The sequence below is a fragment of the Thermobia domestica genome, chromosome 5 (genome assembly GCF_964235325.1).
Source record: "Thermobia domestica chromosome 5, izTheDome1.hap1.1, whole genome shotgun sequence".
Lineage (NCBI taxonomy): Eukaryota > Metazoa > Arthropoda > Insecta > Zygentoma > Lepismatidae > Thermobia > Thermobia domestica.
In genome coordinates this window covers 296,023,868-296,036,028 of record NC_137458.1, presented here as the reverse complement: position 1 = coordinate 296,036,028, position 12,161 = coordinate 296,023,868, and the positions used below count along the sequence as shown (strand labels likewise).

Here is a 12,161-nt window from a genome sequence, read left to right as displayed (position 1 = left end):
GAGTCTGGATATATTGCCTTGGATATTTGCTTAAATATACTTGACAATTTAACACACGTATCTGAACGAGTTTCTCTGGTTATTCAGAAATCGGCGCTGTTGTGAATTTCCCCGCAGAGCTGGGAAATTCTCCCGGATCATATCTGATTGTGTTCAACATGGGTTATCGGTATTTTTACAGTACTGCTTTGTATTGAAAATCTCCTTCCCGGGAAAAATCTGAAGTCTTCGTTGTTTATGCCTACTGTTTAAACTTACTTTTCGTTGTTTGACTCGAGTTAGGCTTATGTAGTGCTCCCATCTACAATTCGTAAGTATGTGTTCCAGGTCGGTAGCCAGCCCAAAAATTATGAGGGCCCGATAGAAGTTAGGGGGGAGCGATCCAACCATATTATAAATGAAATCTTTGAGTTTTACGTCCCACGATTATGCCGATTATGCTAAATGAGACGGTGATTATGAGAAATGAATGAAATGGTGGAATGAAGAAAGTGGGAGGAAACGGGAGAACCCAGAGAAAACCCACGAGCACGGTGTTTGTCCACCACAAAGTCCACACGGCGCGAGCTGGGATCGAACCAGGGACTCTAAGCACCTTAGGTGAACGCTCTACTACTGAGCCACAGCGCCCCCAACCATATTATAGTTCATTTTCAAGCCTACCGAGAAAATTTTAGGAGGCCAGCAAAAAATTATGTTGGCGGCCCCCTAAACCCCCTTGGATACGGGCCTGATGTGTTGTAATAATAATAATAATAATAATAATAATAATAATAATAATAATAATAATAATAAAATAACAAAATCCGTTGTTCAAAAGCGGCTTATAGACCTATAATGTAACCTAAGTCGTCTACTATTCATTTCATTAAAAAGATGTTATCTTAGACACTTTACTATTGTACTGAATACTATCATTATACCGTAATGTTAGAATTTCAACGTGCGTTTTATCTACAAAACGCTACTACACAACTTCATTTATTTAATCCCATTTTTAAATCCAATCGGAAAACGACCATTAGGAAGACGCAGGCGCAGATGGGAGGACAACATTAAGATGGATCTCGCAGAAATTGGAGTACAAAGTAGAAACTGGATCCGATTGGCTACGTACAGAAGTCAGTTTAGAGGTTTTTTTTGTGTGTGTGTGTGTGTGTGTGTGTGTGTGTGAATGCAGCATTGAACCTCCGGGTTCCATAACCTACAGAGTTAGATAGTTAATTTTTCATACGAATAGATTAAGGTTATTGTGGTTTAAATCTAAGTCACAACACTTTGCTGATAAACAAACTAGCTTTTTCCTTTATTTCTAGAACTTTCATTGCCATCTGTTGCCAGTTGAATGAAGCTCTGACTTACTTCATATTTTCTGTTAACACATTGACTTCTCTACATCTGCTTTCTGTGTCCAAGTTTATTTTTATTTTATTTTTTCAGTAGACAACATCATGTCTGTGGTTTCTACGGGATACTACCGTTTCGTCTCACATTCTCATTCCACCAAATCTTCCATTATTATTATTATTATTATTATTATTATTATTATTATTATTATTATTATTATTATTATTATTATTCAATTGTCTTAATCATTCTCCTTCCTTAGCCTGAACGGTATAGCCTAATCGTAGGAAGTTAAACTGTCTGTCTACTATTAGTGTTATTAGTGATACACTACTAGCCAAATGTAGATAACTTTTTATTTTCTTTCAGGAATGCGAATAATATTGTAAATCTACGCATACCCATACAACTACAAGCCACATTTTTATACTGCAAACATGTGTTTTACAATGTTGCGGTATCTAAGTAAATTAATACTAAACCGCTCGGATAGTACGTTTTATGGTGTTTTCTCAGGTTAAATATAGAATTAAAGATTTGAATTTCAACTAAACAAATATAACAAATTTTATTGGTAAGCCAAAATCGGAAACAAATGTAAAAATAACTTCTCAAAAATGAAATATTTAACTCAAACAAATATAGGTTAAATGTCAAGTAAGTTTGACCATCCGAAAACTTGTTGAAACAGGAATTTAAGAAAATGCAAAATAAATTCCAAATTAATGTTCCTTCTCAGTCTGCATGCCAAATATAGAAAATTATCAAATACATACCAAAAGTCTTCTTGTGCTAACATCTAAGTGTTCAATTCAATGTAACTTTTCTTTCGTCAAACTGGTTTACAACACAATTTTCTTTTATGAATTCACTTTTCTCACAACTAAGCATGGATGCAATTCACATATAACTAATAAAATTTTCTTTTCACTTTTAGATTTTAACTTAATGCCAAAAATAATACTAATATATAGTATAACATGCTTGAAAAAGAAAAATTTTGCCTACAAAAGAAAAGTAGGTGTATCGATACCTACCCAGTGTTCATAACTGAAGAGAGGAGGTTAGCTGCACATCCACGAAAGCTCATAGAGGGCAGCACCTTCCACAGAACAGTCATGACACAAGGTAACCAACTCGTAAACTTCTAGGATAGTTACCTATCCCAGAGGCTTACTTCTGTTGAAGCTTCTTTACCTTTTTTTTTTTTTCAGAACAAATAAATTTAGTCACACAACAACAATTAAAAACAAACAGCGACAGACGACATAAGGAGACCACGCAACCAGGAAAATACGAAGAGGACTCGAGTAGCTACGAAGAAGACCGACTACCCCTCTCTAGGTCCCTCCTCCAAGAAGATGGCTATAAAAGAGGACACCACAGGAATAGAAAATTATCAGTGCTACTGCTGATCGCCTCACCTACAGTATCTTCTCCCGAGGTCGCCATGGGCTAAGGAGACTTCCTCTAATACCTACTCCCGAAGCTGCCATGAGCTACGGAGTATAATCCTTTAAAACCATCTCCTGAGTCTGCCATGAGCGAAAGAGATATCCTTTAAATACCAAACTCCTGGGGCTGCCATGTGCTACGGAGTTTAACCGATCCGATCTGAAGCCGCTGTGGGTTAAGATAATTATTATTCTCCTGAGGCCACATCGTGAGTCAAGGGGTTTCTATTTTTCACACGCTGGAAACACCCTAATAGACTTAAAGGGAAATTTACAGAAACTTCGTAAAATCTTTTATGACATTATTTTTATAGTAAAAAAAAGGTAAAGGATTCAACTTCTGAGTATGTTATTTTGGACTCTACTAACCAGAATGTGCAATATACATATTTCATTTTAACAAGATCTGTGTGCGAATTGAAAAATCGTAAGAAATCTAAGAATTGATGAATCCCGAGAAATTGGAAAAGTTGTGTATTAACTTAACTTAAATGATTTCGTGATATATTGAGTAACTAACTTACCTTCACTGTGCTTAAATTCAGAACATCAAAGTAGACTTCATTAACTAATGTTTAAGATGTGGTTTCCATGTTACAGAAATAAATAAGTAAATAGTTTTGTCATTTTATTGTTAACCAAATACCTGTTCTTTGAGAGGAAGGAAATAAGAGTTATGGGAAATACTTGTAAGACGTGCCCATCGTGAGCGTGACGTTTGCTACTAAATTCCGTTGAGATGTTTTCCCCCCAAAAGTAGTGCCTTTTCAGGACCAGATCAACGGCTCAAGGACTGAGCCAGCAGTTTAAACCTCCATAGCTCGGCTCCTAATTAACGTAGACGATTTAGGTGTCTATCTCTTCAGGAAGGATAGAACTTTCCAATAATGTTCATCTATATTGGGGGTCCCACAGCGGAAGGGTAGGGGGAAAGTTTGGATGTTTTTAGTTCCCAGTTCCCTTGAGCCTTTGGGGGGAAACTCTCCCCCCAAAGAAGCTATAAGCATAAAAAGTGGTATAAATAAAGATAAATGGACATACTTACTAACCAGTGATACCCTGTGTATATGTAAGAACCTTTTTCTTGTGTACGACAAATAACAGTGTTGCCATAGTCCTACAATCTTCGAAAGAATATTTTTTCATTTTTTTATTTTCTTCTTCTTTTACGGGTTGGGCACGGGAGTTACCTCGTTGAAATTTGTGTCCCATAAGCTTTCCAACAAGCTGTAGCTTATATCTCTGTGACAATTAGAGGACTCGCTAGGGTAGACAAAAATATTTCGAAAAATATGTACAGGATGATTCTCGTACAAAACATGTTTGGAATTTTTTTTCTTACTTTGTATTGAACTTCATTTTCTGTTTACGTGATTGTACACAGTGTCTGGTGTACACGTCAAAATATGTTTCCCTGCGTACAAGTAACAGTGTTGTCAGCCTCTCACAAATTTCCAAAAACAAAAAAAAAATCTCCTTCTTCTTCTTCTATGGGTTTGGCACGGGGGCATAAAAATTAGCTCGTTGGAATCTGTGTTTTATAAGCTTTACAGCGAGATATGATTCATGTTCCTGTGACATTTAGAAGGGGTACTAGGATCGCCAACGTAAAGGTCTACAATTTTCTTGAAATCCCTGACGGTCTTGAAACGGGTCTTCTCAATTGAAGACCTGATTGCAGAACATTCCAAGCAGGGAATTTTTACACCCCCTAACACCCCCCTATACCCTCCCTGTGATAGGCGATATCCCCCTGGCAAAACAGATCGATACCCCCCCCCAAAGAGGTGTATGTACAATTTTTATATTACTACTATCATCGGCGCCATAAGTGTAAAATATAGCCTAGTAAATAATCTCTTGGTGATACTTTTCTGGTAGCTGGCACAAAACTCGCCGTTTATATTGAGTGTTCACTTTCTATATACAATAATCAGAACGATGCCGACTTAGTTGTGAACATGTAAACAAATTTAATGAAAATATGTATAGAAGGCCCCTGTATTCCTGATATTCACTCCGGTTCTAAAGAAGAAAAACAAAGGCTAAATGAACGGATAGATGAAGCTTGCAACATGGCGTTAAAGCAATCTCACCGTATAAAGATACGTAAAGAATGAATCAACGTGGTGCAAATTTGCTAGAACAGAAAATATGTATAAGGGCATGTTTATGTCTCTGAGAGTGAGAATAACAAAATGTGTTCATATAATAGCAAATAAAAGTGAAAGGAAAATATTTTCCTTTTCTTCTAATCATAACTAAAGCAAATAATGCAATCCTTTGCCAAAGTTATGCTAAATTTGTAATGTGTATGTAGTATTAAGAAAAGATATACTTAAGATTTTTTTTAACGCAATACATATCATTGCAATCTACACCCCTTCTCCAATTTATTACGCCCTTCTGAAGAAAATTTCTGGCAAATACCCTGAAATTTCTTGGATCCCAAGTCCACCGGAGTACTTTTCTGATTTTTGAAGAAAGGCGAGAAGATTATACTTGGCATGCTATTCTGTTTAGCTGAAATTGTTTTGTATTAAAAAAAAAAAAAAAAGATATTGTATTACTTGGGATATATATTTTCAAAACAAAGTTACAATTGAATACAAATTTGTAAATATGAACATCAAACATTTTCGAAACCTAAAATTTCCAACTATAGGTCAGAGCTACGGCAAGGATTTCAGTCGGTGAAATAGCATATCTTAAGTGAGTATTTTGCCTTAAAATTTCTTTTTTAAAAAAAAAAAAATAAATAAAATTTATCTTTTTATTTTTTTTAACAATTTACCAAAGGTTGCTATCGACATACAAAAATAATTTTAAAATTTCGTTTCATCACTTCTTGAGTCACTAAATAATAGCACAAATGCACCAGCTACAGGTCTTAGAATATTCAAGAAATGAACCCATTTTCTTCCTCTGTACCTTCGTCTTTTAGATTTTAAGTAGAATCAATACAAAAATAATACCCTACCTCGATAATCCATAGTGTCTCTATCGTAAAAACGACAAATTAGTTTGACCGGCAAAAAAAAAAAAAAAAAAAATGGTGTGATGTTCACGACAAAAGCTGTTATGTTTTACGGCGCCGTCACGGCACAGCGTGAAGTGTGAAAGAGGCCTAATAGGTACCGGTATAAACATTACGTGGAGGCACCATTGTAGATTGCCTGCTGCTGCGGAAGTTGCAGTAGAAATCTCCGAAATCATGGGAAGTTTTTTAAAGATATTGTTGGTGTGCCTCCCACAATACCTTGTCGTACAAGATAGAATTCTTATTGTGATAGTTTAATGAAGCTTCAAATTGTAAAAAGTAAGATAATTGATGCATGCCTTGCACTGGGAATTCCCACTTTTAAAGATAACGAATTGGAATTTCTCGACGAATACCAGGCAGTGTTGGGCAAAATCAATTGAAATCAATTGCAATTGATCAATCAATTGAAAGTAATTGCTCTGAAAATCAATTGCAATTGATTTCAATTGCAATTGATTTCAATTTGTAATTGACAATTAATTTCAATTGCAATTGAATTCAATCATAAAATTTGCAATTAAATTTTCGTCAATTGTTAATTGTTAATTGGTCACCAAGCAATTGAAACTTTTAATTGTTAATTGTCAATTGCAAAGGGTGCAATTGAAACATTCAATTGTTAATTGCAATTGACAATTGAAACTTGTAATTGTTAATTGTAATTGTTAATTGCAATTGAAATCAGCAATTAAAACTGAAGATAGAAGATGTGTGTATATTGTATTGTCCACTTGTTACTGTTTTACATATTTCAAATAAGGTACTTATAAGAAATGCTGGATACCTACCATCCCTTCCCCCCCTGGGAAGAAAGCCGTGAAACTAAGTATTTTTTAAATATACTATATTTATGGTTCTACCCCCTCGAAAGAACTCTATATGCCCATCATGCATACAATAGGAATGAGCACGAGCGAGTTTTCTTTAAAACTCGACTCGACTCGAAGCAGACATCTTTGAGTTCGACTCGAGATCTCGGCTCGAAAAATTTCCTTCAACTCGACTCGAATTCGGATCGAGTTTCCAGTCGAGTCGAGCCAATTCGAGCTAAATCCTTTGTGCAGTTCCAAGTACTACTATCTTCAAGTATCCTACATACACAATATAATTACCAAAGATACTACTACTACTACTATAACTAATTATTATTATAACACCGTGTACCTGTATAAACATGGAATATAGGCGGTTTGTATCGGAATACTAAAAATTAGTTGACTGTCGATCTCGGTAGTCAAGAAATCTTCAGGAGGCAAGGACATCGGTCACGAGGTTCTTGGTTTGAGTTCAGGGGGAGCAAGTATTCGGGCTCGAGCCAAAAATTGTTAGAAGTTATGGGACTCCAGCCAAACATGTTTAAAACTGCTCGACCCGGGTTTAGGGTTGTCAACGACTCAAGCGGCTCGCTCACAGCTCATTCACTTATCGAGCCGAACCGAGAAGTGAGCCGAGCCAACAGCTCATCCAATCGAGCCAGCTCGAGCCGAACCGAACCGAGCTGATTGCTTACCCCAACCGCGCCGGTTCGAGCCATTGGCTCAGTTAAGCTGACTCGAACTCAGCCTATGGACTCGTTTCAACGGAGCTGGTTCGAGCCATTGGCTCCAATCGAGCCGAGTCGATAACTCGTCTTTACCGAGCCGGTTCAAGCCATTGGTTCAATTGAGCCCAGTCGATGGGTAATCCCAACCAAGCCAGCTCAAGCTGTACGCTCAGTTGAACTGAGCCAGGCCGGTTGACATCACTATTCCGGTTGGGCTTCTACTTTGGCTAAAAATAATGGACCGTGCAGTTCTCAGCCTTGATGGTAAGAACTAAAAAATGATATGAAATCTTTAGTTTTACGTCCCGCGCTTATGCCGATTGATTGATTTTAGTTTAGCGTCCCTTTCAGCAGCGAGGCTATATGAGACGTGGACCACATGAGCTCCCGCCGGGAATTGAACCCGGGTCTCCCACGCCAAAGGCGCGTACGCTAACCGCTTAGCCACGAAGGAGCTCTGACGCTTATGCCGGTTAGGCTAAAGGAGATGGTGATGATGGGAAATGAATGAAATGAAGAAAGTGGGAGGAAACGGGAGAACCCCGAGAAAATCCACGAGCACGGTGTTTGTCCACCACAAAGTACAAACTGCGCGAGCTGGGATCGAACCAGGGACCTCAAGCACCGGAGGTGAACGTTTTACCACTGACCCACCGCGCCCCCTGGTAAGAACTACAGTATATACTTATATTGGTGCTCACGGCGTCATTAACTTGTTCCACCACCAACGAATTTCGAGGTACTTTATTTTGTATCTTTTGTGGGTGTTTTTGTCGCTTTGTGCGCCTATTCCCACATTTTGTGCATCACCAGAAGTGGGTCAAAATGGGCCTACAAATATGGCGGAACAAATTATTGCTCTTCCACCACCAATGAATTTCGAGGTCGTTTTCTTCACATCGTTTTGTGCCGTTTTGTGCGTCTACTTCCGTTTTGTGCGTCATGGGAAGTGGGCTAAAATGAGTCCCTAAGATGGGACGAAAATGGCCAAGAGTTCCGCCACTATTGAATCTCGAGGTCGTTAATTTCACATCGCGTACCCTTTTGTGCGTCTATTTCGACGTTTTGTGCGTCACTGGAAGACGGTCAAAATGAGCCTCGAAGGTGGGACGAAAATGACCCACTGCTCCGCCACTACCGAATTTCGAAGTCCTTCCTTTTGCATCGACTACTGAATTTTCGTGCTGTTTCGTGCCCTTATTTCCACGTTTTGTGCGTCACCAGGAGTGGGTCAAAATGGGCTTCCAAAATGGGATGAAAATGACCCACTGTTCCGCCACTATCGAATTTCGAGGTCGTTAATTTCACATCGCGTACCCTTTTGTGCGCGTATTTCGACGTTTTGTGCGTCACTGGAAGACGGTCAAAATGGGCCTCGAATGTGGGACGAAAATGACCCACTGCTCCGCCACTACCAAATTTCGTGGCCTTTCCTTTCGCATCGACTAGTGAATGTTTCGTGCCGTTTCGTGCCCTTATTTCCACGTTTTGCGCGTCACCAGAAGTGTGTCAAAATGGGCCTCTAAAGTGTGACGAAAATGACTCACTCCTCCGCCACTACCGAATTTCGAGATCCTTCCTTTCGCATTGACTAGTGCCTGTTTTGTTACGTTTTGTGCCCCTATTTCCACATTTTGTTCGTCACCAGAAGTGTGTCAAGATGAGCCTCCAAGGTGTGACGAAAATGACCCAATGTTCCGACACTATCGAATTTCTAGATCGTTACTTTCGCATCGTTTAGTGCCTTTTTTTTAAAAATTTTCTGCACCTATTTCTCGTCTTGTGCATCACCCGAGGTGAGTTAAACGGGGCTTTAAAGTGGGAGTTAAATGGCTCACTGTTCCGCCACTATCGAATTTCGGGGTTGGTTCTTTCGCATTGTTTAGTGTGTATTTTGTACCGTTCTGTTCGCCTACTTCCACGTTTTGAGCATCACCAGAAATGCGTCAAAATGGTCAATGTGTGAGGAAATAGAGCCATTGTTCCGCCACTATCGAATTTGGAGGTCGTTTCTTTCGCATCGTATAGTGCCTGCTTTGTACTGTTTTGTGCTCCTATTTCCACTTTAGTGCGACAACGAAAATGGGTCAAAATGGCCTACAAGTATAGCGGAATAACTTAATGCTGTTCCCCCCATCAAATGTCGAGGTCGTTTCCTTCACATTTTTTATGCATGATTTGTGTCGCTTTGGGAATCAGTGGGAGAGGGTCAAAATGGACCTTGAAAGTGGAATGAATATGACTTCTTCTGCCATATTTGTAGGTCGTCTTTGACCCACTTTCGTTGGCCTACAAAACGTGAAAATATGCGCAGAAACGGTAAAAACATGCACTAAACAATGCGAAAAAGCGACCTTGAAATTCGATACTGGTGGGAGAGTGGATCATTTTTCTTCCCACTTTGAATGCCCATTTTGACCCACTACCATTGATTCACAAAACGTGGAAATAGGCTTACAAAACGGTAGAAAACACGCACATGATGATGTGAAGGAAACGACCTCGAAATCGTTCCTGACGGAACAGCATTAACGTGTTCCGCCATATTTGTAGGATAACATTGATCCATTTCCGGTGACGCAGAAAACGAGGAAATAGGAGCACAAAACGACACAAAAAATTTCCATGTAATTAAGCTAAATTTCCATTTTTAAGTTTGTAAGCTTAATTATATGAAAAATTTTATACATTTTTCCTTTACGTTGGTCTACTTTACGTTGATTTGGGACTTTTAAATTTTATTCAGTTTTCCACTGAAAGGAAATAATTATTAATTGAATTCATTGTAATTTGTTCCATAACAAACACTTTACCATTTCGTACTAGCTGTTATGCCCGTTCTTCGCACGGATCAGATAAAATATCAATGTAAACAAAATGAACAACTGGAGAACAATTAAGAAACATTTCTAAAATTGGATATATTTTGTGTGAATATATATCCAACAACGTACATGTGTTTTCATTGGGAAAGGCGATGGGGGCTGAATTTGAACGTAAACAATATCGGGGGCGCCACTATACGTCTGAGCAACCCCAATAAATATGGGTTCGACACAAATTCTACTACTTTTACATGTCCCGGTGAACCCCTCTCAGACTCCCTTGGTTCGTATTGTGAAAAAATCTCCTCTGGCCCCCACCAACCCCCAACCAATACCGCGAAAACTATGAATGTGACACTAATATCGGTCACTTTCCATTATTTTTACATGTCTCGCAATTCCTAACCCCCGGTGACTCCCGGCCCGCATATAACGGTGGCTAAATTTGAAAATCATCGCTAATGAAAGTATCACCATTGATGTCAGCCACCGCGAAAACTACGGATTTGACATTGGTCATTGTGGATTATTTTTACATGTCTCGTGATCCCCTTTATAATGCCCCCCTTTCTTAGCTGATGGGGGCTAAATATGAAAGTAAACGCGGTCTTGAGTTTCACCATTGAGCTCAGCTATCCCGAAAACTATGGATTTGACATTAATATCGGTCATTTTTGATTATTTTTACATGTCTCGGAATTCCCCCCTCTGGTGACCCGATGCCCGCATACAACGGTGGATGAATTTGAAAGTCATCGATAATGGTAGTGTCGCCATTGATATCAGCAACCGCGAAAACTATGGATTTGACACTCATTTTGGATTACTTTTACGTTTCAGTATCCCCCTTCCCCCCGTTGAACCACGGCCCGCAGCCGAATACGGTGAATTTGGAAGTTAATGCGATCGGAGTTTCACCATTGATCTCAGCGACCGCGAAAACTATGAAATCGACACTGATATCGTTCTACTTTTACATGTCCCGGTAACCTTCTCCCTGAGACCCCCTGGTTCGAATTTTGTTGAAAACGCTTTGCCTTGGTGTGGGACCTGGACCAAGGTATCTTTGACCAAAATTTGGTAACTCTCGGTCGACTTTTCTGGCCGGTACCCAGGCCGGTTCCGGTAAACGACCCCCTAGTAAGAAATTTTAAAAAAACTCTTCGTCTTGGTCTGGGGCCTAGACCAAGCTACCCGTGACCAAATTTTGAAAAGTTTCGGTCCACTCGTCTCGTCCACAGGCCGCACAAAGATAGACAGACAGACACACGAACAAACTCTATTTTATTTATATTAGAAAGGTCAGATCCGCCGTTATTGTATTAGTGTGGTGCTTGAGCGATTGATCGTAGAAATTCAAACTCCGATGAGTGATAATTTCATAGGCTTGTTTTATTACAAGTTTAAATTCTTTAGTCAGTAGAGAAGAGGGCGTGGATCATGGGTCAGAGTTGATGACAATGGGTTTTGGTGGGTCTGTGGGTCACAGTGGGTAAGAGTGGTTTATGGTGGGTGGTGGGTCACAGTGGGTCACGGTGGGTCGTGGGTCACGACGGGTGGTGAGTCAATTGGTCGTGGCTAAAGTTTTCATTGCCCCACGCCCTCTCTGAACAACAGTGTTGAAAATTAATCAGTGAAAATCAATTGCAATTGATCAATCAATTGAAAGTAATTGCTGTGGAAATCAATTGCAATTGAATCAATTGCCAATTAATTTCAATTGCAATTGAATTACAGAATTCAATTGCAATTACTTTCCACTGCAATTACTTTCAATCGATTGATCAATTGCAATTGATTCTCCTTTATTAATGGCCAACTGCAATTAACAATTAACCATTACTTATTTCAATTGTTAATTGCAATTAACAATTAAATTTACAGATTAATTGTTAATTGTTAATTCAATTGAAATTTGCCCAACACTGATACCAGGGCCGTAGCTACGG

The 12,161-nt window shown here is 39.1% G+C and overlaps 1 protein-coding gene across 1 annotated transcript in view; it reads right to left on the bottom strand.

Moving 5' to 3' along the window:
- LOC145684923 (sialin-like) overlaps positions 1 to 3,394 on the bottom strand; it is a 270,897-nt gene extending 267,503 nt beyond the window's left edge. The window contains exon 1 of the mRNA XM_081757275.1: positions 3,326 to 3,394. The gene's annotated coding sequence lies outside the window, so the exon portion shown is untranslated. The remainder of the gene's footprint in view (positions 1 to 3,325) is intronic.
- Between the last annotated feature and the right edge of the window lie 8,767 nt (positions 3,395 to 12,161).